We start from the raw sequence: 24,843 nt of genomic DNA, 5'->3' as shown, positions 1-24,843 counted from the left end.
TGAGATGATTTACCTATTTACTAGCTGTCGCCTGCGACTTCATCCGCGTGCTGTGAGAACTGAGAACTATCTTTTTCTGTAGATTTTCCAAAACATTTCTGTCATAAAAACCTTGACAACCAACAATTACAAAACAAAAGATTATGCAATTTGATCGGATCGTTTTCTCGTCAAGTTATGGCGTGAAAAAGGGAAATAGGTATTTTTTTCATACATAACAGATTATTTGACGTAAATAGCGGTATTTGCCATTTTTTAACTAAATAAACTTGCGCTAGACTGTATCACATTGCAGTTGAATGGATATGGGCTTAAGATTCAAACTTTGTGTTTTTTTTTTTAAATAAAAAATAGCGAGCAAACGAGCAGGCGGGTCAACTGATGTTAAGTGATTACCGCCGCCCAAGAACATTTGCAACACCAGGGGGACCGCCGATGTGTTGCCGGCCTTTCAGGAATTTATTGGTCCGCCCCTTGAATAACCCCATGTTGTAATCTAGTAGGAACACCGTCGATGGTTGTGTAACATCACTATTGCAAAGCTTCAATGGAACGCCCATATATCAACACTTGCTGGCAAACTCAGCTCTGCTGCTTACGCTGTTAGAAAGATTCGACAGATAACTGACGTGGAAACTGCAAAAATTGTATATTTTGCCTATTTTCACAGTATTATGTCTTACGGAATCTTGCTATGGGGTAAAGCGGCAGATATTGGAAAAATTTTCGTTTTACAAAAAAGGGCAATACGCGCAATTTATAATTTAAAACCGCGCGATTCCCTACGAGAGAAATTTAAGGAAATAGGTATTCTTACAGTAGCTTCTCAATACATTTACAATAATATAATTTTTGTACGACAAAACATCCTCAGCTACAAAAAAATCGGTGATTTCCATGACAGGCCAACTAGAAATCGTAATAAGCTCGCAACTCCTACGCTCCGCCTCAGAAAAGTGGGAAAGTCATTTGTGGGAATGAGTGTAATATTTTATAATAAAATTCCACAGTCAATATTAGACTTGCCTTTACCAAAGTTTAAAAAATCCATTAAAAGTATGCTCCTGGCAAAAGCATATTACACAATCGAAGATTATGTAAATGATAAAAAAAGCATGGATTTGACTCGCTCCAGCAATGCGCGGGTCTGCAATTGCTTGTATAGTATAGAATATTATTGTAAATTGCACAATTGAAAAGAGCAACCGCCGAGTTTCTTGCTGGTTCTTCTCGGTAGGAACGGCATTCCGAACCAGTGGTAAATTATTTGACGATTCAAAAGCACTTGTAAAAGTTTATTTGAATAAAAATCTATTCTATTCTATTCTATTCTACCTCTAAAATACGACAACTCAGTGGTTATTCGGTAACTCCGACCTTTCTACATTGATGAAAAGCTTTATTATTGTTGAAGAGATTTCCATCAGTATGCAGAGCACATTAGCTGATTTAGAAATGCTAGAGGAGAAAAAATAGATGGAAGAGCGGTTATTTTAGAGTTCCGTATTCGAAATTAAAAACCGGAATAGGTACCTACTTATTCGGTAAAAAAAAGTCGTAGCGAAACTTTTGATCGTCACTGTGCACATGTGCGTTGTAAGGTTTACATCTTAAGGCTCGATGACACTGGGCTAATTTACGAGCTGCTAGTCGGCGAGTTTAAAAGCTAGCGAGTGAGCGAGTAAGCGAGTGTCGATGACACACAAAACATTCCACTCGCTCAGTAGCCAACTAGCTAGCGTGTTGACATTTTAGCTTTAACTGCCAAAACGCAGATGCTCGCAACTAGTTTACTAGCAGTGATGATGACACGTGGCTACTAGCTAGCTTACAGGCCAACACGCCAGCGAATGGCGAGTAAATTAGCCCGGCTTTCTATTTTTCAAGCAGCGTTTTTACAATCTGATAATCAAAAGCAGATTGTGAAAAAGCTCGATGACACGTGGCGAGTTTACAAGTTACAAGGCAGCGAGTTCGCTAGCAGCTTGTAAACTCGCCCCGTGTCATCGAGGCTTTATCTCCTGAGGATGCTCCGGTGTCGGGGCGAAACGTGCGTCGAGTGGTTTTGGGATTTGTGTGGTGCTGCGTGGTGGTGGTGCGTATTGCTTGCTTGGTGGCTGGCTTTTCCTGCATATTCAGCAGTGGGAGGGCGGCTAGCCGGTTGTGTGGCTTAGTGGATTATAGCAAATTAAGCTTTTGGTTCCTTTTATATCATGGAATTCCGCAAAGTTACACCTGCTTTACAATAGATAATATTATCTTATATTATATTTTTTTATTGTTTTTTAACAGCAAAGTTTCCGTTTCTCGTCCAAGGAGCGTGTCTGAAAGCGTAAAGCAAACACCTGTCTCCGTTGTTTTTCATTTATGAATGCGAGAATTTCGTACGTGACACGCGTATTAATAATAATACATACAAGTAATATTCCACGAACACTTACTTTTTGGTACCTACTTTTTTAGTTGCTTTTAGATACTCTAAAATAAAGTTATCCACTGAAAAAACTGGGTTCTTACCTAGTAATAAAAGGAGTACAATTGTACCTACTTCGAATAAATAATTTTGACTTTGACTTTGACTTTGGCTTAATTTTGGTAGATTAGTTTATTTTAGAGTACCTTTGTGGAAATCACATTTTTAGGGTCCCGTACCTCAACAATAAAAAAGGAACCCTTATAGGATCACTTCGTTGTCTGTATATCTGCCTGTAAAGAAACCTGGAGGGTACCTCCCGTTGACGTATAACTCTCTTGGCGCGCTCCATCTTAGACCGTATCATCTAACTAATTAATAGCAGGTCTAACTGCAGCCAAGCGCTAGTCTATAAATGAAAAACAAGTGTAAATTAAAAATTTATAACACCCCCGACAAGTGAAGGATACAGTAACTAGAAAAAACCTGATAACTTTTAAACGGCTGAACCGATTTTCTTGGATGATAGCTAAGAACACTCTCGATCAAGTCACCATTCAAACAAAAAAAACTAAATTAAAAACGGTTCATTCGTTTAGGCGCTACGATGCCACAGACAGATACACTCGTCAAACTTATAACACCACTCTTTTTGGGTCGGGGGTTAAAAAATACAAAGATTTGGGCTGGGTGTGGATAATTGTAAGTGAGTGAATCAGGACTTTTCGTTTTGTATGCATAGATTTTAAACCTTTATAACATTGGTAATATTATAAATATTATAGTTTACTAGAGGAGCCCGCGACTTCGTCCGCGTGGATTTAGGTTTTAAAGATCCCGTGGGAACTATTAGATTTTCTGGGATAAAAAGTTGCCTATGTTAATTACAGAAACGCAAGCTACCTCAGTACCTTTCATACAAATCGGTTTAACGGATGGGTCTTTAGGAATCCCGTGAGAACTCTTTGATTTTCCGGGATAAAAAGGAGCCTATATCCATCCCCGGGATATAAGCTAACTCTATACCAAATGTCGTCAGAATTGGTTAAACTGTTGGGCCGTGAAATGGTAGCAGACAGACAGACATACTTTCGCATTTATAATATTAGTATGGATTTTATTAACCAAATACCTTGAGACATAAACCGGCAGATATTTTGATCAAAGCAATCCATTGGGGTCTCAAGTTATTTTATTACGTACAAAAAAGACTCAATCGAGCCGTCACAGAATTCAAAATGGCGGATAAAGTCTCACGCATCCCGTTGGAGGCAATTGGAACAGATTAGGCAAATTCAATCGTACTCAAATCACGAAATGGATCCCAAATATAAAAAATCAATCGCCCGAAAACTTCCTTGGATAACTTTAATCTTTAAAATCGGCGAATTTATCTCTGATAAATCCATTGATATACAAATCTAAGATATGCAGTTTCTTTGAAACATCTTGTTCGTCTTCGCAAGTTAGTAATGGCATAGAATACTAATTAATAGCAACGCTAGTAACGGGCTGACAGGTTTTGAATCATGTTCGAAGGTGTCAAAAGGAGCATAAACTCCGCGTCAATATCTATGAAGTCCTTGTCACACACACAAGCGTACAAAGGACATTGCTCTGGCCCCATACAAAGTTCGCCTAAGAACCAACAGTCATAAAACATTGATTATTATTAGGTTCAAAGTAACACCTATGTATCTTTGAAAGCAGATTAAAACCACGGACACTTGTGAGAATTTATTTATTTGCAAAAATACTAATTTAAAATTATCTAGAACAGCCAACTCGCTACTCGCTACCTATCTACTTAGATTCATAATGCTTGCCTACCTACTAACTCTCGAAACACTCGAAAGTCAAATCTTTCAAACGCACAGCTAGACAAAATGACAATTAAAAAACCGCTTGACTAACGTAGAGCAATTTATTTCAACAGAGTGTGCATTTTCAATGGAGTAGGTATGTATTGTATAAGTGGCGTGAAGGATGCCTTGTTGTAGGTATATTTATTTGAAATCTAAGCATAAAATATACTATATAAATATGAAATAGACAATGTAAAAACAAATATACATTAGATATTGTTTGTTTAGGGTCCTATCCTATACCTACAAATTCCCGTTAACATTTTGCAAAACATCACAATTTTGGGAAGCCATTAAAATTTATCTTTATAGGGATAGTAATATTTGGCTAGGTAAGTAGAATTTCGGACCGATAGATATATTTATTAACATTTGCGGTAATTTTGAGATTTTGTACAATGTTAATGTTGATAGAATATGAATGGCGAAACCAATGATACTATTATATTACACTAGCAAATGCTCGCGACTTAGTCCACGTAGGTTTAGTTTTTCAAAGTCCCGTGGGAACTCTTTGATTTTCCAGGATAAAACATAGCCTATGTCACTCTCCTACTCTCCACTTGAAATCGTGTCATACCCAACACTACACTTAGCTGTGCTTATAGCCTGTGTATCTAGGGTTTTAGTATATCAATGCTTAATATACCTTTGAATTTTAGAGTTCCCCAAGGTTTCCCCGGTTGAGAAATCGGGCTCGTTTGTGTGGAAAAATGAGAATTATTTGAATACGAAATGTAATAAAGCAGGGATAATAATGTCCCTAAGAGGGCAGAGGACGTAATCTTTCCCCGGGAACAATTTACGGAAATAATCTTTGCTAAAGCGGTGATCTCTCTCTGCGTCGTATTCCTCATTGCTGAGGGTTGTGACCCCTTTTCAAGCGACTTCAAAAAAGGAGGAGGTTCTCAACTCATCTGAATTGCCCTTGAATGCAATCTCACCTGGTGGTAAGTGATGATACAGTCTAAGATGGAAGTGGGTTAGCCTGAAATGTCTATAGCTAAAACTCAAGACATAGCTGTAGGTAAGGTCTGTTTAAACTGAATTTCATAGTTCAAGATCAAATAGCTTGGCTTATTATTCGCACGTGAAATAAATAAAGCGGAATGAAATGATAATAGAATCGATGATATTGCTTCGTGATTTTTCACAGGCTACTTTGAGTAACATAGACTTTTCACGTGATTTTACACATGCTACGTGTGAAATGGTCTTTCTCTACATGAAGACGCTTTCACAATAAAAACTTGGGTTTATACAACGCTTCACATGTCCAACGTCTGAACCTCTAGATTAACTAACTAAAACTCAAGACACAGTGTGCTCTGTTTAAACTGAATTTCCTCTCGAGTTGAAATAGCTTGGCTTATGGCAGACAGGTATCAGTTTAGCCTTAGCAAGCGCAGACATAAGACACATTTTATGTAGGAAATCGAAAAATTTCTTGTGATATTTTTCTTGTTAATCTGTATAATTACTCTTCACTATTTGCGGCTGGTAATCAGACGTATATATTACTGGCTTATATACTACTACACAATTCATACCACTATTTTACCTACCCCGTTAGGGGTTGAATTCTCAAAAAAAAAAATCTTATCGAATCCGTCCAGTAAATTCAGTTGTGCCAGAGTGAACTAGAGTGAGGAAACTCTCGCTATGATCCTGAATCAACGATATGTCACATATTAGGCTATGGTGACATAAATCAAATAAAAATAGGGCTCCTTTGAGTTACCTGAGTCATAATTATTATTGTACTAACATTTGCCTGTCAGTGACGCCTCGACATTTGGTCAGAAGTTCCATAACTGTCGTGAACTGTGGTTGTGCGTTGATGATCGGTCAGTCAGTCAGTCACTTTTTGCTTGTTTATAGATTTAGATAAGAAATAACCAAGATAATATTTAGATAAGAAATAATCAGGATAATCTATATACTAATAAATAAAATTGGAGTGTCTGTCTGTAATTTCGAAATAACTACCGCATATTAAGCTCATATGGTTATTTCAACGATACCATAACTGAATCACACGTTTTTAAAATTTTTGTCTGTCTGTCTGTCTGTCTGTCTGTCTGTCTGTTTGAAAAGGCTAATCTTCGGAACGGCTGAACCGATTTTGACGGGATTTTCACAGACAAGTAGAGGATTGGCCAGGGAGTAACATAGGCTACTTTTTTAACCGACTTTCAAAAAGCGAGTTGTGTTTTTCTACCTATGTACACCGAAATCTCCGAGATTTCTGAACCGATTTGAGTAATTTTTTTTTTAATCCCACGGGAAAGTTCCCACGGGATTTCAGACCCTAAATCCACGCGGGCGAAGCTGCGGGCATCAGCTAGTATTTAAATAAGAAATAACCAAGCGTGTAGAGATTTGTCTATTGTCTGCAGTGAACCAAGATAAGCTAAATATCTAACTTGGTTGCTAAGCAACGGCGCAGGAATTCTGAGGTCAGCCCTTGTGGCTGCTATGTGGACTATAATATGACCTCAGGACGCCCAGTTTCATAATATGAAATTCTTTTGTGACCAAAGACTATAATATATACTTAACATAGTCTACTAGGCTAGGCTACTATGTTTATTATTGGCTAATCCATATTTAATAAATGATTTTGACTTTGACTTTGACTTTACTAATATTAAGTATGTATAAAAATAAATAAAAATCTGTTTTAGAATGTACAGGTAAAGCCCTTTCATATCATACCCCACTTGGTATCTTATTTTGAAAATACTAATTACATACAAGTACACATTTTTTTTTTATTATGTAACCAAAAAGGGTTTTAGGATTTTTTCCTTTACTTGTGTTATAAGACCTACCTACCTGCCAAGTTTCATGATTCTAAGTCAACGGGAAGTACCCTATAGGTTTTCTTGACAAACACGACAAACTGATAGACGGACAGACAGACAGACATACAGACAGACAGATTGATCCTATAAGGCTTCCGTTTTTCCTTTTGAGGTACGGAACCCCAAAAATTGAAAAAAGAAATTTCGTGGTTTCTAGTAACGGCTGCCAAATAAATACCGGTGAGCTGAATCCACTAGTAATGTATTAACCAGTTCTCAAAGATGGCGGCTCTAAGCTAGTGCTTGCTTTCAACTGATCAAGTCACAAGTGATAGCGTTTAAGAAACCCTAGTTTTGCTAGCGATTTTGTCCCAAAAATTTATTTTTCTCATTAAAATGTCCTTAACCATTTCTCAAAGACGGTAGAACTTGCTTTGAGATGGTACAAATCAAAAGCACTTGCTTTGAGATGCTACAAATCATAAGCGATAGCGTTTTTAGTAGCCCTACCTTTTGCACGCAATTTGTCTAGAATTTTGGATCGCTAAAAATTTGCTTCTAGACTTTGCACTTGCATACGTAACCAGAGCTAATTATGCCCCAAGCTGTTTGATATAGCCTAAAATATTAGTTTAGAATGAATTGTTAATGGTGCCTGATTACAATAAACTCTATTGGAATACTTACATTATTATTGTTTTGATGATATCAAATTACTAGTATGATAACAGCTAATTGTAAGCTATAACAATAAGCAAAATTTGAAGGGCTCTATTTTTATAATTTAGAGCTAGCAAATTGGTTCGCTTTTAAGTGTGGTAGTTGTGATTCGCGTTTGAAAAAGTTTAAATATCAAACCTATGCCCTTCATAGTTCTGAGTTTCAGGTAAAAACTTACTTATTTACACGTCTTAATAATGAAATTAAGGCTAGTTATGCTAAATATTCTATCCTAGTCTTATTTATATACATATATCTGACTAGTGCATAATGTAAATAATTTTAGTTATATAATACATAGATACTTGATTAATTGGAACCATACTATTATTATTGTTGTCTATAATACTACTATTTAAGTTATTAATAATATTATTTGCTAGGCCTAGCAGGGAAGGGACATCTTGTTTAAATCTTATCTTGTTTAGTTTTTATTTTTATTTTTTTTTGCTTGTTATGTGTATGTGTGTGCTTTTTTCTCCTTTTCATTTTTCTTTCTACTGTACGGTTTTTAAGGTTCTTTTTTGGGTTGTACTGTATTCATTTTAATATTGATCAATAAGCAGGGAACGCAACGGGCGCGGTGCGTTTTTATTTTATTAATCAATATTTTTTGGAGCAAACTGAAAACCAGCGCTGAGCATTGCCATCAATGCTCGGCCATGCTGAGTTTGCGGCCTATTGCTATTGTTAGTTTTTTTTTTTATAGATTTAATTTACTTATAACATATGTATGTTTGTCACTAGCAATAAGTAAGCAATAAAGCCTATTTATTATTATTATTATTATTATTATTAAAAAATGTGACATTTAACATTCATATTAAATGTAAATTTTACACAATATTATCGTTATTGAACAGCACTGAGAATCCTTTGTACTTTTGTTGAAAAGCTAGCAGACAGATAAACACAATTTCGCATTTATAATATGGATATGTGGTGGTGTGTGGTCTTGTAATCACTATTGTAGCCGCCGTCGTATTATTATTCTACGTAGTTAGTATAATAGTAGGATTTCACTCATGACTTGAGCCACCCCATAAAGGTTTAGATTTCTTGAAGAGCCACGTATTTAACCAAAGCTTGCTTTATGAGCCTCGCTCAGGGCTACTTAGGGTGGTCTTGTAATCACTATTGTGGCCGCCATCATATTGTTATTCTATCTATATAGTCTATGTATCTATAGTCTATAGTCTATAGTAGTCTATAGTCTATAGTAGTCTATAGTCTATGTAGTTAGTATAATAGTAGGATTTCACTCATGACTTGAGCCACCCCATAAAGGTTTAGATTCCTTAAAGAGCCACGTATTTAACCAAAGAGATTGCCCCATTAGCCTCGCTCAGGGCTACGGATACGGTGTATCGTGATTGCTATTGCGGCAGCATCTTATTGTTATTCTACGTATTTGTTTTCTATTATTTCCGAGCCACTTATATACTCCTAGTGTAACATTTAACTTAACGAGTTAACAGGGCTCTCTCCGTCACTTACTCCATACAATCGTAGTCCCAATTTCATTTGGATATTAAACAACCAAAGTCCATGAAATTTTGCAGACATATTCTAGTAACTAATATCTGTGCCTGTGGTGTTTTAGATTTTTCTAAAAATATGTAGTTTTAAAATTACAGGCGCTCAAAGATTTGTATGTGAATTTTTAAGACCGCGTAACTTTGAAACAGAACAGGGGAGATCAATGCTTTAATAGCACCTTTTAGTAACAAAGCCTTTTAGAGCCTTTTCACACTAGTCCGATCCGATTCCATGAAAATACGGATATAAAAAACCGGACCGAACTCTGATATTGCTTACGCAATAAACCGATCTCTGATCCATATCCAAGCTATTCAGTGGACATCTTTGACATATCTACGTCATACATCCGATTTAAATCCGAAGCACATCCGAGAACTCGGATGATGAAAGTCGGAGCTAGTGCGTAAGCTACCATACAAATAGTTCTATAACTACTTCGGAACGTATTTTCACGGATTCGGATCGGATGCAGCGCGTAATCGCCCTCAGTAAATAATAGGGTTCCTTCGGGGTAGGGGATGAAAATTTTTGTTGTAGTTATAGCCTAGTAGTTGTGATGTCAGCGTCATATTTGGGAGGTCGAGGGTTCGATCCCGGGCATGCACCTCTAACTTTTCGGAGCTATGTGTGTTTTAAGTAATTAAATATCACTTGCTTTAACGGTGAAGGAAAACATCGTGAGGAAATTCATGCCTGATAGTTCTCCGTAATGTTCTCTAAGGTGTGTGAAGTATGACAATCCGCACTGGGCCAGCTTGGTAAAAACGTGAGCGATTTTATTTTATTGCTTTTTAACCCCTGACCCAAAAAGAGGGTCGTTATAAATTTGACGTGTGTATCTGTGTATCTGTCTGTGGCATCGTAGCTCCTAAACTAATGAACCGATTTTAATTTAGTTTTTTTGTCTGCTAAAATTGCTGTGCCCCAACGGGGTTCCAATATTGACATTGTAAAATAATAATTAAACATTTACTGTAATTGTTATTGTTATAAATTATGTTAAAATATTGGAATGCATGAATAAATGACTAATGACTAAAGGTGACTTGATCGAGATTGTTCTTAGCTATAATCCAAGAAAATCGGTTCAGCCGTTTGAAAGTTATCAGCTCTTTTCTAGTTATTACTGTAACCTTCACTTGTCGGGGGTGTTATAAATTTTTAATTTACACTTGTAAAATTCTTAGATTTATATACCTACCTATTAAAGCTGCGTAAAAAATTAAAGCTATTTCCTTTGCATAATCTGAAGGACTTTTTAGTAGGTAGGTCTTATTTAAATAATGATCCTTTTATACATTTCTGAGTAAGTATTTAATAACGAAGAAAGGGATTTACGTTTGAATTGTGACGTGATTCAGTGTCTAAGGAAAAAACTTTATAATCACAAGTGTAAATTAAAAATTTATAACACCCCCGACAAGTGAAGGTTACATACAGTAATAACTAGAAAAGAGCTGATAACTTTCAAACGGCTGAACTAAATTTCTTGGATTATAGTTAAAACACTCTCGATCAAGGCACCTTTTAAACAAAAAAAACTAAATTAAAATCGATTCATTAGTTTAGGAGCTACAATTCCACAGACAGATACACAGATACACACGTCAAACTTATAACACCCCTCTTTTTGGGTGGAGAGTTAAAAATGATAAAGCAAGTAGATGATTGTAGATTATATCAATATATAGTTTATATACTTTATCCACGGAAACAAGTTATTACTTACTGAAAACATAGACTCATTTATGATTGGTTGGTCACGCATAACGTGTATCGTAGTAAAAAAAATTATCACCCACTCGGGAATCGAACCTGAGACCTGCCATTTATATTATGAAGCGTGGATTTGAACTTCGATTCGCTCCAGCAATGCGCAGGACTTCAATTTCTTTTATACATGGCATAATATTGTATATCAAATCTTTGAAAAGAGCAACCGCCGAGTTTCTTGCTGGTTCTTCTCGGTAGGAAAGGCATTCCGAACCAGTGGTAGATGCTTTTGACGATTCGAAAGAACTTGTAAAAGTCTAATTGAATAAAAACATTTTGAATTTTGAATTTTATTAGCTGATGTCCGCGACTTCGTTCGCGTGAATATAGTTTTTTTTTTTAAAAATCCCGTGGGAACTAATTGATTTTCCGGAAATAGTAGCTTATATGTTAATTCAGGGTATAATCTATCTTCATTCCCAGCTAAATCCATCCAGAAGTTTTTGCGTGAAAGTCTAACAAACATACACACATACACACAAACTTTCGCCTTTATAATATTAGTGAGATACGTAGATCTCAGCGCTGACCAATGACAGGGAGCTCAACAAAATTCGAGTTACCCCAAAGTTAGGGTGCCTTTCCACCAGAGATGTGCTATGCAGCTATGCTACGAAGATGCTACGCTACGAAAATATGTGACCGTTTCCACTAATACTAAACTATGTAGCTGTACGAGGAGGATGCGCTATGAAGATGCGCCGCCGCAAAGTAGCTGCGCGAGAAAGATGTGCAGCTCGGGCTGTGCGATGTATCGATAGTAGGGAAGCGGTGAGAGCGATGCGGTGAGGAGAGAGGCGCTCACGCGTCTTGCCGTGTCTGCACACAGCTTCCACCGCTCGCGACGCGGCGTATAGCAGGCATCTTTTTTTTTTCTTCTCTCGTCTGGCTTTACACTGATTAGCCAATGTCAAGTTTGTAGTTATTTACAAGTTAGGAAAACTATATGTATAAGTACGGACTTCGTCTGTGCCGGCGCCCGCCGACATACACGCGGCGCCACTTTAGAGCGCTTCTCAGTCAGTTCCTCGGTCAGTTCCACCACCAATAAACACCAGCAGGACACAAAAACCGGCCACTTCTAACAAAAAAACACTCCAAAAAGTCACAACACGCGCGCCAGCAAACGCCACCACAGACAAAGTCTAGCAGGCATCCATATCGTGGATATCAAACGCATCCATAGCAACGTAGCATATCACATCTCTGGTGGAAAAGCAGCCTTAAGGTCCAGGATTTACGCAAAATCGATATATGTGTCTGTATGTACATAATCATATAATGCTTACATCCAAACATCTTCGGGTCCCATGGCGCATTGAATATTTATTGGAAATTATTTAGAACATCGGGCTCGTAAATATAAAAGGAATATTGTTATGATCGAAAATCTAATTGGGCTTTTTGTAACGTACGCTAACCTAATTTATTATGATAATATCTAGGCAAATGAAAGCTTTGATGGTACTGATTAAAAAAAAATAGCGAGCAAACGAGCAAACAGGTGAACATATCGCGGCCCAACAGTTTAACCGATTCTGACGAAATTCGGTACAGAGTTAGCTTATATCCCGAGGATGGACATAGGCTACTTTTTATCCCGGAAAACTAAACAGTTCCCTCGTGATCTCTAACAACCCACCCGCTTAACCGATTTGTATGAAAGGTACCGAGGTAGCTTGCATCCCTGTCGACATAGGTAAGTTTTCATCCCAGAAAATCAAACAGTTCCCACGGGATCTTTAAAAACCTAAATCCACGTGAATGAAGTCGCGGGCATCCTCTAGTATTTATATAATATGCAATTTAAATACTTTGCAAAACAAATTCAAGTCATTTAGGTATTATTATAGCCTTGGAGTTAACGGAATGTAATCTTAAACTTTATTAATTATATTATTTGTCTTCTAAATATCTTTCGATTGTCTTTAGAAGTGTTTTGGATTTATCTTAGTGTTCAAATTAATGAGCAATCATTAAGAAGTAATGGATTGGTCGCTTAAATTAATCCTTATTTATTGTGTAGGTACTTAGAGCCGGCAAGAAACACAGCACTTATAGTAAGAGAGCCTATGAGTTCCAAACCTTCGTTATTTTATAAAAGCTGAAGGTGTCTGTGTGCATTGTCCTTGGCACAGGGAGGAACGATAAATGACTATGAAGTTTGGATCATGGTGGTTTTGGCAGATATTGTTAAAGTTTGAGAGAGGGTTGCCACGATACTAAGCACTTATACGCACGAAACGTTTCATCCACAGAAATCCAAATAATACTATACTGTTTCGTCATTATTCCTCATACGTATGGCTTGGGATTGGAATACTCTTCCGCTATCTGTCTTTCCTACCAATTACAATCCGGGTATCTTTAAAACATGAGTGAATAGGCATCTTCTAGGTAAACGCGTCATATCTTAGGCCACATCTTCACATTCCATCGGGTGTGATGGTCAAGCGTTTGCCTATCACACTAATATTATAAAGGCGAAAGTTTGTGTGTATATGTGTGTGTGTGTGGGTATGTTTGTTACTCCTTCACGCAAAAACCACTGGAAGGATTTGACTGAAATTTTGAATGGAGATAGATAATATCCTGGATTAACACATAGGCTACTTTTTATCCCGGAAAATCAAAGAGTTCCCACGGGATTTCGAAAAACCTAAACCACGCAGGCGAAGTCACGGGCATCGGCTAGTAATGAATAAAAAAAAAGTGTCTGGTGATGTGTGACGTGATTTCTAAAACTTTTCCGAAGAACATGTTAAAAAATTACACTTTGCCAAAAGATTGTATCCACCTTTGTTACCTGTTATCTGCCAAAGCTACGATGATTCATACTTCATAGTCGCTGTTTGTTCCTATCTGTTTTGGGGCAGCTTTTATGAAAAGCTTGGCCGTCACAGGATCTATTCCATTAGTCTATATTATCCCAGAAAAGCAAAGAGTTCCCTTGGGATTGCAAAATCTTAACCCACGCGGACGAAGCCGCGGGTATCAGCTAGTTTATTATTAGTATGAATTTCACAACGAAATTACCCTTTCAATAATAATTACGTAATATAATATACAAGAGCGTTATATCGTTTGCCTATATTTTACAACAAAATCGGCCAAGTAAGAGTCTAACTCGCGCACCGAGGGTTCCGTACTCGGGTATTTTTCCGACATTTTGCACGATACATCAAAAATTTATATAAGTACAAAAATAAATAATACTCTGTTTTAGAATGTATAGGCAAAGACATGTTACCCCACTTGGTATAGTTATCTTGTATTTGAAATTGAAAATTAATGTATTATTATTTGTTCATGAAATCATTTTTTTTGTGATACGCAACAACTAATTCACGGTTTTCGGGTGTTTTCCTTTACTTGTGCTATAAGACCTACCTACCTGCCAAATTTCATGATTCTAGGTCAACGCGAAGTAGGTACCCTATAAGTCTTTTTGACAGATACGACTGACGGACAGACGAACAGACAGACAGACAACACAGTGATCCGGTTTCCCTTTTGAGTTGCGGAACCCTAAAAATTGTTAAAGCACAACTTTCCTCCACACTCCGCATACTAATGGGCTCCATAAACTCCCCTAAATTATGTACACACGAAATGAGACGCAAACTGAATTCATGTTAGCGACACTTCGCTGTACCTACTTTACTTTCCACGCTCCAGGATTTGTTTTGCAACAAAAAATAAAAAATAGGACCTGTCTGTTTATTTTAATGCCTGTGGCTTTGTGGGACCGACCTCGCCTCTCCAGTGACACACTTAGCTAAACTAGCTTATAGACTCACTTGGTCACTCTATTTCCGTGACACGTTTAGCTAATCTTGTCACAGTAATAATATTCACTCTTGTCTAGTGACATATCTTGTCAGTCCAACTCATTGACTGCCTAGAAACCTGTTAGCAACAACAAAAGACATGCCAGTTTATTTTAACCAGAGGCTTTGTGGGACCCACCTCGGCTTTGTATTGACACACTTAGCTACACTAGCTTATAGACATACTTGGTTAGTATCTCAGTAACACACCTGGTCATACTATCCTAATAACACAATTATTAGTCAGTATGTCACATTATCACTAATTCAGTAATATAGAAAACTACTTTTATCTAGTGATATGTGGAGTAGCTAGGAGCTACTAATGGATTCCATAATTTCTTCTAAATTATGTACACACGAAATGAGACGCAAACTGAATTCATGTTAGCGACACTTCGCTATACCTACTTTACTTTGCACGCTCCGGGATTTGTTTTGCAACAAAAAAGTAAAAAAATTGGACGTGTCTGTTTATTTCAATGGCTGTGGCTTTGTGGGAACCACCTCATCTCACTAGTGACACACTTAGCTACAGTTCTGTACCGTTGCATCGTACAAGATACATCACTTGTTTTTTTTATTTAAATGGCGGCCATTTTGTATTTCTTATTATTTGTTGTTATAGTGACAATAGGAAATATATACACATAGGAACTGTCTACCTATTAAAGTTCATAAGATACAGCCCGCTGACAGACAAACGGACAGACGGACGAACAGATGGACGGACAGCGCAACCTTAGTTGGTAATAGGGTCCCGTAAGCACTCTTCGGGTATGTAACCCTAACAATTTATTTTGCAACTAGCTTATGCCCGCAACTTTGTTTGCGTGGACTACACAAATTTCAAACTCCTATTTCAACCCCTTAGGGGTTGAATTTTCAAAATTACTTTCTTAACGGATGACAACGTCATAATAACTATCTGCACGCCAAATTTCAGCTCGATAGGTACCGCAGTTTGAGCTGTGCGTTGATAGATCAGTCAGTCAGTCAGTCAACTTTTCCTTTTAGGTACCTATATTTTGCAATCAAAACCGGCCAAGTGCGAGTCAGACTCGCGCACCGAGGGTTCCGTACTCGGGTTTTTTTTCCAACATTTTGCGCGATAAATCAAAAAGTATTGTGCATAAAAATAAATAAAAATCTGTTTTAGAATGTACGAGTAAAGCCCTTTCATATGATACCCCACTTGGTTTAGTTATCTTACTTTGAAAATTTAAACACAGGACGGACAGATGGTCAGACCGACAGACGGACAATAAAGTGATCTTATAAGGGTTCTGTTTTTCCTTTTGAGGTACGGAACCCTAAAAATGTAGAGAAAAACAATAGCGTGATATATTATTTTGATACATTAAAACAAAGACAAACACTTGAAATCACCGCACAATATTACCATTCTCCAAGCAGGTAACCACAGAATTGTAGTGGAGAATAAATACAAAAACGCAACAGCGAGAGCCCACTTGGGGAATTGTGGAAAAGTTATGCCGCAGAGTCCACGGTTAATAAAATAGCGCTAATTTACCTTGTTCTGCTTAACTGCCGAGGTCAGAGGTTTACATTACCATTTTACCACCGAACCGCAAGACGTCGGGCGAGTTTCCATCCTTATGTCGTCGACATTCCATCTACACGCACGAAACGTTTTGCGTCTTCATTCCTCATACGCATGGCTAAGGTTTGGAATACTCTCCCGCGATCTGTGTTTCCTACCAATTACAATCCGGGTATCTTTAAAACAAGAGTGAATAGGCACCTTCTAGGTAAACGTGTCCCATCTTAGACCACATCATCACTTTCCATCAGGTGTGATTGTGGTCAAGCGCTTGCCTATAGTGAATAAAAAAAAAATCCAAGTCACTGCATCTTAGCCAATTCATTTTGAATTTTGCAGATCCTTTTTCCACCCAAATGCAAACTGTGTCAAAATAAATCAACTCCCATCGGCGGTGCTCCCGCGTCTCGATTACAACATTGGGTTATTCAAGGGACGGGCCAACGAATTGCGTCATGCTCAAAGTCATGGGTGGCGGTAATCACTTAACATCAGGTGACCCACTTGCTCGGTTGCTCGCTATTTTATTGTATAAAAAAAATGCTAGTTTAGTCGCTAGATCTACTTAAGTTAATTCCAGCGTTGGACTGAAATATTAGCAACAGCAGGGTCTGTCAGGGTCAGGGTCAACTTCGTTTGACAAGACAGGGAGTACGGACCTCGAGGCGTAGCCGCCTTGCCTGGGTGTGGCACGGGGAAGAACTTCCCTGTTGTGCCGTTCTGGCTTAGAGTCTGGTCCTCGTTAGGTATTGATACCAAGTGGGGTATTGTGGAAAAGTTATGCCGTAGTCCATGGTTAATGAAATAGCGATAATTTACGTGCTGAGGTTATAATCGCCGATTTACATTATTCAAGACATCTGGAATCAGCCAGTTAAGTCCGCATGAGTTAAGTCACTGTATAAAAATGTCGCTGAAGTAAATGTTGTGCGTTTTTCTCAACAGGCTGAAGTATGTCGGGGTATGAGTCTAGCCCGGTCGTATTCTCACAGGTAGCTTTGGCTGGTGGCTTTAAGATACTTTACACGCCTTTGAGAACATATGGAGAACTCTCAGGCATGCAAGTTTCCTCACAATCTTTTCCTTCGCCGTTAAAGCAAGTGGTATTTAAAATGCACATCGCTCCAAAAAGTTAGAAGTGCGTGCCCGGAATCAAACATCCACTCTCCCGTATAGAAGGCGTCTTACGTCTTACCCACTAGGCTCTCATGGCTCAATATGTTTTAATCAATTACAACCCGGTCACTAAAAGAATGGACCTCGCTTTTTTCAATTTCAATGTATTATAAACGCCAAACTAAGACAATACTTACTCGTAGCATAGCCAGAGTTTTTCACAAACATTTAAGTTTCATACCTAAATATTCTTAATGATGCTTTTTTGCACATCGTACCCATGCGTCGCAGTGACGTCTTGACGCCAGGTCCAATCTTTTAGTAACCGGGTTGTAATGTTTATTCCGGTTTATTTCTCAAGGTTTAATACTCACATTGATTTTGTCTAATCTGATATGGAAGTACAGTACTGGATAACATTTCACTGGACTGGACAGCTACTGGAATAATGTAGACCAGCCATAAATTATGAGACCAGTCATGATAATAATTAAAACAGTGGCACTATTATGAAATTGTTGAGTATCCAATTACGCGACCAAGCGGGGTACTTTTAACCGAGCATAAAATGCATATGCTATTTTATTTACACTGCCTTGTTTGACCAATGGGGGGTTATTTCTGACCAAGTTTCGTTAAACGAGGGGTCCAAGAATGCTATGCTCAATAAGCAGACCGCAATTCATAATGCTGAATATATTATACAACCACAGCAAAACTGTGATAGTACTAAATAAGATTCTGTGTAAGTACTATCCAACACACCTAGTTTCTCCTTTCGCCAAAGGTTGTCTGGTGGATATTGCTCTGAGCAATAAGGCCGCCTTTGCATACAACTGTTTTTAGTTTCTTTGTTTTGTCTTATTTCATGTTTTGTGCGCAATAAAGTTTTCTATCTATCTATCTGAATGTGCGTGATTAATTTATTAGTCTGTCTAATGAAAGCTGATGAAAATGGCGGCAAATAAAAATAAAACCGAACAAGAGCGAGTCAGACAACCACACGAAGGGTTCTGTAACATCGTACAAGGTGTACCTATGTACTTTTGATTTTTTTTGTTATTTGTGGTTATAGCGGTAATTAAACTTTCAAACCCTGTGAAAACTTCCACTCATGAGCTATATTACGGTTTACGAGATACAGCTTTCTGACGGACAGACAGACGAATGGACAGTGGAGGCTTACTAATAGGGTCCCGGGTACCCTTCAGGTGCGAAACCCTAAAAAACTCGGTTAAGTGCAAGTTGGACTCTCACACGAAGAATTCCGTACCATCTACAAGAAATAGGTAACAGTTTTTAATTTTTTCTAATTTTCATGGCGGCCATTTTTTAGGGGTAATAGAAATAATAAATAAACTTTAATATATTTACTAATTTATTATTTGCACACCAAAGGTAACTCAATTAAATGTAAGTAAGACCTACTTGTGCCCACATTCCAGCGAATAAACCATTATAATAAAAACTGAAAATTTCGACTCTCTATCATACATCTCTCTATCTCTATCTCTACATTTTATGAGATACAGTTCACTGACAGACAGACGGATGGACAAACGGACGGAAAGCGAAGGCTTAGTTATAGGATGCCGTTGACACTCATCGGATAAGGAACCCTAAAAAAATATCTGTTTATAACGAGGAGTGAACTATTCTATCATTTTTAATATTCTACTAATTTCTAGAACAATGAATGAAAAAAACTTGATAAAAAAAGTTCATATTTTAATTATTCGCTTAAACTCTCCCGACGCACCTAACCATTGTTACATGACCCAATTAAAAATATATGAGCTGTGTTCCATGTTGGTACTGTGTTGGACTTTATTTTGATGGTGTAGAGTTCATTTTTGCATAACAGCGAACTTCATTATACTTGCTGTTAGATTGTTAGCCTAACTGGACATTATTCGCAGAACTTTGCTTAGTCTTTACAGAATATATTACCTATAATATTATGGTCGCTCTGTAGTCTATTATAGTGAACTATAAATACGTATATAATAATAATAATAAATAAAATGAGAGTTAGTAATATAAATAATTAGGTAAATAAGCTTTTCCTTTCGAGCAACAAAGACTCAAGCAACAAGGACTCATCGACGGTCCCTACGTACATAAAGACATGTCAAAAACCGAGGTTTACAGGAGAGCGTTATTTATGTTCAAACCGCTCTAGAAATAATTCTATGTACAATTATAATTTTTATTTTTCTAAAATGTTTTATTAGCTTTAGGAACTTTATACTTAATGGTATTTCTACATATTTTCTTTTTTTATATTTTCTTGGAAAAACTGATAGATGACTGTTTCTACGCTGATATTAAAATAAAAGCATGTCAGACATGTCTATGATACCTTTTTATACGCAGGAAAGAAGAAAACAGTTAATAAAATGTACAAACATGTAGGACATGACTTCATATACTTCGATAACAATAAAATCTTTGTTTTCTTTGTAATAATTATTTAGGAAATCATATTTTAAACAAGCATGTAACATTATAATTATTTGTGAAATAATTATATTTTCATGACTATATCATAGTATAAGCGGATATGTCTGATATGACCGCTTTTACACTGATATTCTACTGGTCTAGGTTAGAAAAACAATAAAAATATTGATTTAAATATCGGTTTTGTATTTCATTGAGCTAGTAATGGGGACCCGTCTTATTGGGGAACTCCCGCCGTGAATGACGTTATGTCAGACAAGGCCGCGTCCGCACCGAGTGGCGCGCATTTTAAAACACCGTACAAAACGATACGTATAGATATCCGCATCTACGACACTTATTCGTTGTAAATATAATACTTGTTCTCATATACGATTTGTAAATGACGTTAAATACGTAATATTAAAAAAAAAATATATATACAGGTATGTGCATAAGGAAAATCTAAAACCAATTGTGCAATAAAAAAAAATGCCATTTTCGACATGTCTTTATGTACGTAGGGACCGTCGTCATATTGTTAGTAGGTACCTACCTATTAACGAAAATTGGGAAACCACAGACAGATATAAAGTTCCTAAAACTTATCTTCAAATAGCAGTGAGTTCGATGGGTTAGTATTCAAATGAGCCTCAATGATTCAATGATTTATTCAATAAAATGTAGGTACAATATGTTGAAATAATGTCTGATGAGCCTTATACATTTTACCACTATAACTGGTGGTCAATAATAGCTCAACCGGTAAAGGAGTGGACTGTAAACCGACCCGCCCGTTGCACTATTGTCGTACCTACTCCTAGCACAAGCCTGACGCTTAGTTGGAGAGGAAAGGGGAATATTAGTCATTTAACATGGCTGATATTCTTTAAAAAAAAAGAGTATCAAACTAGGTTTGTATGGGCATTGCTGCGAATAAACTCCTCTTTAACATCTCAATTTTTAACTAAATCAGTATTCAAGCGACAGCATGTTTTATAATTATTATGTTCTTGACGATTTGAAATCACGTGCGACGGAAATGGTTTCGGATTTAATCGGAAATACCACCGTGTTGGCATTAAAATGAATCCATACTAATATTATAAATGCGAATGTGTGTCTGTCTGTCCGATTTTGATTGCTTGTTGCTAATACTATCTTGTTTATTACCTACTAGCTGACGCCCGCGACTTCGTCCGCGTGTATTTAGGATTTCCAAAATCCTGCGGGAACTCTTTGATTTTCCGGGATAAAAAGTAGCCTATGTGCTAATCCAGGATAATATCTACCTCCATTCCACAGCCAAATCCGTCCAGTAGTTTTTGCGTGAAGGAGTAACAATCATACACACACACACACACATACAAACTTTCGCTTTTATAATATTAAGTAGGATATTTTTTGGTTTTTTTCTCGCTTGGAGTAACATATCCAAATAATCACAATAATTTTTCAATATTAACATACTTAATGACTGTAAATCCACACTTAATATACGGTCCAAACTCACACATATGATTGAATTAGCAAATCAAATTGGATAATTTGCTCGTCGACATTTGGAATATTAAACTAAGCCCTGTTAACATTGCTTGTTAGATGTTAGTTGAAGGTAATTAAGTTATCTGTTAAGCAATAATGAACTTCAAATAAGCGAACTTAAAATTCAATATTAACTGTTTTGAAATTAACATGTGCGTGTTGCTCATAACATATGGATGGGAGCCATGGTAGCTACATTAAGAAAGCCCAGGCCTCAGAGTCGCCGATGGAGAGAGCTTTGCTAGGGATTTTTCTAGGTAGGGTAGGTACGAGGGCGGCACTGAAAATTTCGGGAATCAAGGAAGTGACACAACATTACTATTTAAAAATGTATTTATTGCTTTTCGAAGTATTCTCCGCGAAATTTGACACATTTTTCCATACGATGGAACCAATATTGAAGCAACCATTCCATTCGGAAGTTGGGGTCTTCAAAATGGCCGTTTTGTAGGCGTCCACAGCTTCTTCAGGTGATGAAAATCTCTGACCACGCAATGTATTCTTTATTTTAGGGAAAGTACAGAAATCATTAGGGCTTAGGTCGGGGCTGTACGGCGGATGGTCTAATAATTCTATGTTCTATGTTCACGCGTATATCCAGGATTCGTCACCTAATACGATGTTGTACACAGCATTTGAGGATCCTGGAATCTTTCGAGAGTTCAGACGCACCAAGTAACGCGAGCCGTTTTTTGCTCTTTACAGAGCAAATGCGGTATCCATCGGGAAAACAACTTTTTTACACCTAACTGTTCATGCAAGATTATTTGTATTTGACTCATGCCAATGTCTAAAGTTGCCTGAATCTCGCGGTATGTCACATGTCGATCTTCCTCAATCAGCTTACGCACAGCATCAACGTTTTCTTGGGTGACTGCAGTTTTTGGACGACCTTGACGGGGATCATCACTGAGCTTGACACGTCCACGTTGACATTCAGCAAACCAGCGATAAATTGTGGTTTTGGATGGGGCTTCATCACCAAATGCAGAAATCATCCGGTCAACACACCGTTTTTGTGTTAAACCACTTCGAAAGTCATAATAAATCATCGCTCTAGAATTTTCTCGAGTCAATTCCATTTTCTCAACGACTAAACAAGTTTGTCAAGACATTGTGAAAAGACCGAGAATCTTTTTTAAAATCAATAAATGGTATTCGATTTTTAAAACCAAGGAGTTTTCAATTAAAAAGATTTTAATATGACAGGGACAGTGGAAATATTCCATTCCCGATACTTTTAGTGCAGCCTATGTATGTGGTAAACTCAGAAATGAATTATGAAAAGATTCGTGTAGAACCGAGAGTAACCGACATAGCTTAAGGTGCCCACGCACTTGAACTGAACTGCAGCTGAACTGCGCGTCGCGTCAGCGCCCCGCACGATATTCTCTCCAGCCGCGACGCGCGTACGTCACTGCCGCGCGGCGCGGCTGGAGAGAATATCGTGCGGGGCGCTGACGCGACGCGCAGTTCAGCTGCAGTTCAGTTCAAGTGCGTGGGCACCTTAAATGGGTTGCCAAGCTGAATTGGCAATGGGCAGGGCATATGGACCGATGACCTGAAGAAGGTGGCGGGGAGCGGGTGGATGAGGAAGGCGGAGGACCGTGTTTGATGGCGCGCTCTTGGAAAGGCCTATGTCCAGCCGTGGACGTTTACAGGCTGATGGATATATGATGGATGAAAGCGTAGGTACTTAGGCTGATTTTAATTCATGCAAAATATTTAACAGTTGGCCAGCGAAGGAAGGAGAATTGAGATGATGTTTATCTTGCTTACAATATCATAGATCTTGCTTAGGAGTGCTTGGCAAAATAGGTCCAAAACTTAATATATAATTCATTTAATGGTAAAAGATAACACGAGAGAAAACAATAAAGTACGATTAAATTATATATACGGCGGTCGGACGCCCGGCGCGCGGCGCCCAATCCGCCCTCTCTTTAATTTTAGGGCGAGTTATCGATGCTACACATTCGCTGGGCGGGCGGTTTTCCAATGGGCTGTCTTGATCGACATAATTTGATTATTTTCTTCAAACCATACAAAAAGACAAAGTGTCTATCTGTGAAACTCAGGAGTTTACATGATTTTCTCCATAACATAGACTTTTACTAATTTCCAAGCTATGACTCTACAGGATATACTTCGGAGAAGGTGAAAAAGATTTATTTGATCTAGTTGCCCTCTCACCATTTTAATATCGGACTGCGAGGCATCGTAAAGGTCTGCGCCCTGCACCCCTTCATAGTCGGAATTCCAGGGACTCGAACGAAGTGATTCACTTGCTCATTTCTAATACGCACTTCTAGAATATGGAACGCTCATCCGGCTTCTGTTTTCCCCGCCAATTACAATATTGGGGCCTTCAAAGGGAGAGTGGATAGGCACTTTCTAGGCAGGCACGCTCCACATTTGCCTGTATCATCACGTAATTTAATTTAATTTAAGAAATATACCAGAATGTGCGATGCAAATGAGTGTTGAGTTCAGAATATGTACCTAATGAAAACTTATTCGAAAGTATATGGTAGGTATTTCTAAATAATAATATAACTAACTATTTTGATAGACTGTAGTGATACATACTTGCAGGAAAAGATATATTTTAATCTTGTAAGTAAGTGGCACTCATTTATTTAATAGTAGTCAGTGAGCTTTAGTTTTGAAGTTTATTTTTTTTTCGTTACTTAGTTATAATTTGGGCATCATTGAATAACCATTTAATATGTACAAACTGTTTTTATCTGTGACACCAACAACAAATAAATACTTTTTCTTTCTTTCTTTCTTTCTTACACACAAAGTCGACATCCAATCAGGCCAGTGGAAACCACACTGAAATCGGGACACACTGTATCCATAACATAATAGGTAGATGTAACTTACAATAAGTGATATAATATATACCACCTACACGACTCAACTTCTTATTTATAATGATTTCCTTTCTTTCTTTGAGAATATTGAAATGTATTATGTTTCTTTTTAATGAGGTAAACTCAAACTTTTAGGCGAAGCCCTAGGCGAATTACTGGAGTCACTTCCCTAGAGCTGAAAATTCGCAACAAAATAAAACACAAAATTATCATTCAAATATTTTACTTAAAAAATATAAATAGGTTTGTTTAGAGGATCGTTTAGTTGTTTTTCATACAAAAAGCGATAACGTATTTCTCGTTAATTTTTAGAAATGTAGATATAATTTGAAGAACTATGCTCGTAC

The 24,843-nt window shown here is 37.5% G+C and overlaps 1 protein-coding gene and 1 long non-coding RNA gene across 2 annotated transcripts in view; one reads left to right on the top strand and one right to left on the bottom strand.

The window, feature by feature from the left end:
• Positions 1-24,843, top strand: part of LOC123877738 (alpha-2A adrenergic receptor) — a 369,354-nt gene that overhangs the window by 130,924 nt on the left and 213,587 nt on the right. The gene's annotated exons all lie outside the window — the stretch shown is intronic.
• On the bottom strand, positions 1,116-18,956 carry LOC123877756. Its single transcript, XR_006798674.1, has 4 exons — positions 18,861-18,956; positions 12,207-12,215; positions 2,884-2,888; positions 1,116-1,125 (listed from the first exon to the last, which is right to left on the bottom strand). It is a non-coding gene; the product is annotated as an uncharacterized LOC123877756 (long non-coding RNA).

Source organism: Maniola jurtina, chromosome 24 (genome assembly GCF_905333055.1).
Source record: "Maniola jurtina chromosome 24, ilManJurt1.1, whole genome shotgun sequence".
Taxonomy (NCBI): domain Eukaryota; kingdom Metazoa; phylum Arthropoda; class Insecta; order Lepidoptera; family Nymphalidae; genus Maniola; species Maniola jurtina.
Note: the sequence above shows the minus strand (reverse complement) of the source record. Positions and strands in the feature narration are given on the sequence as shown.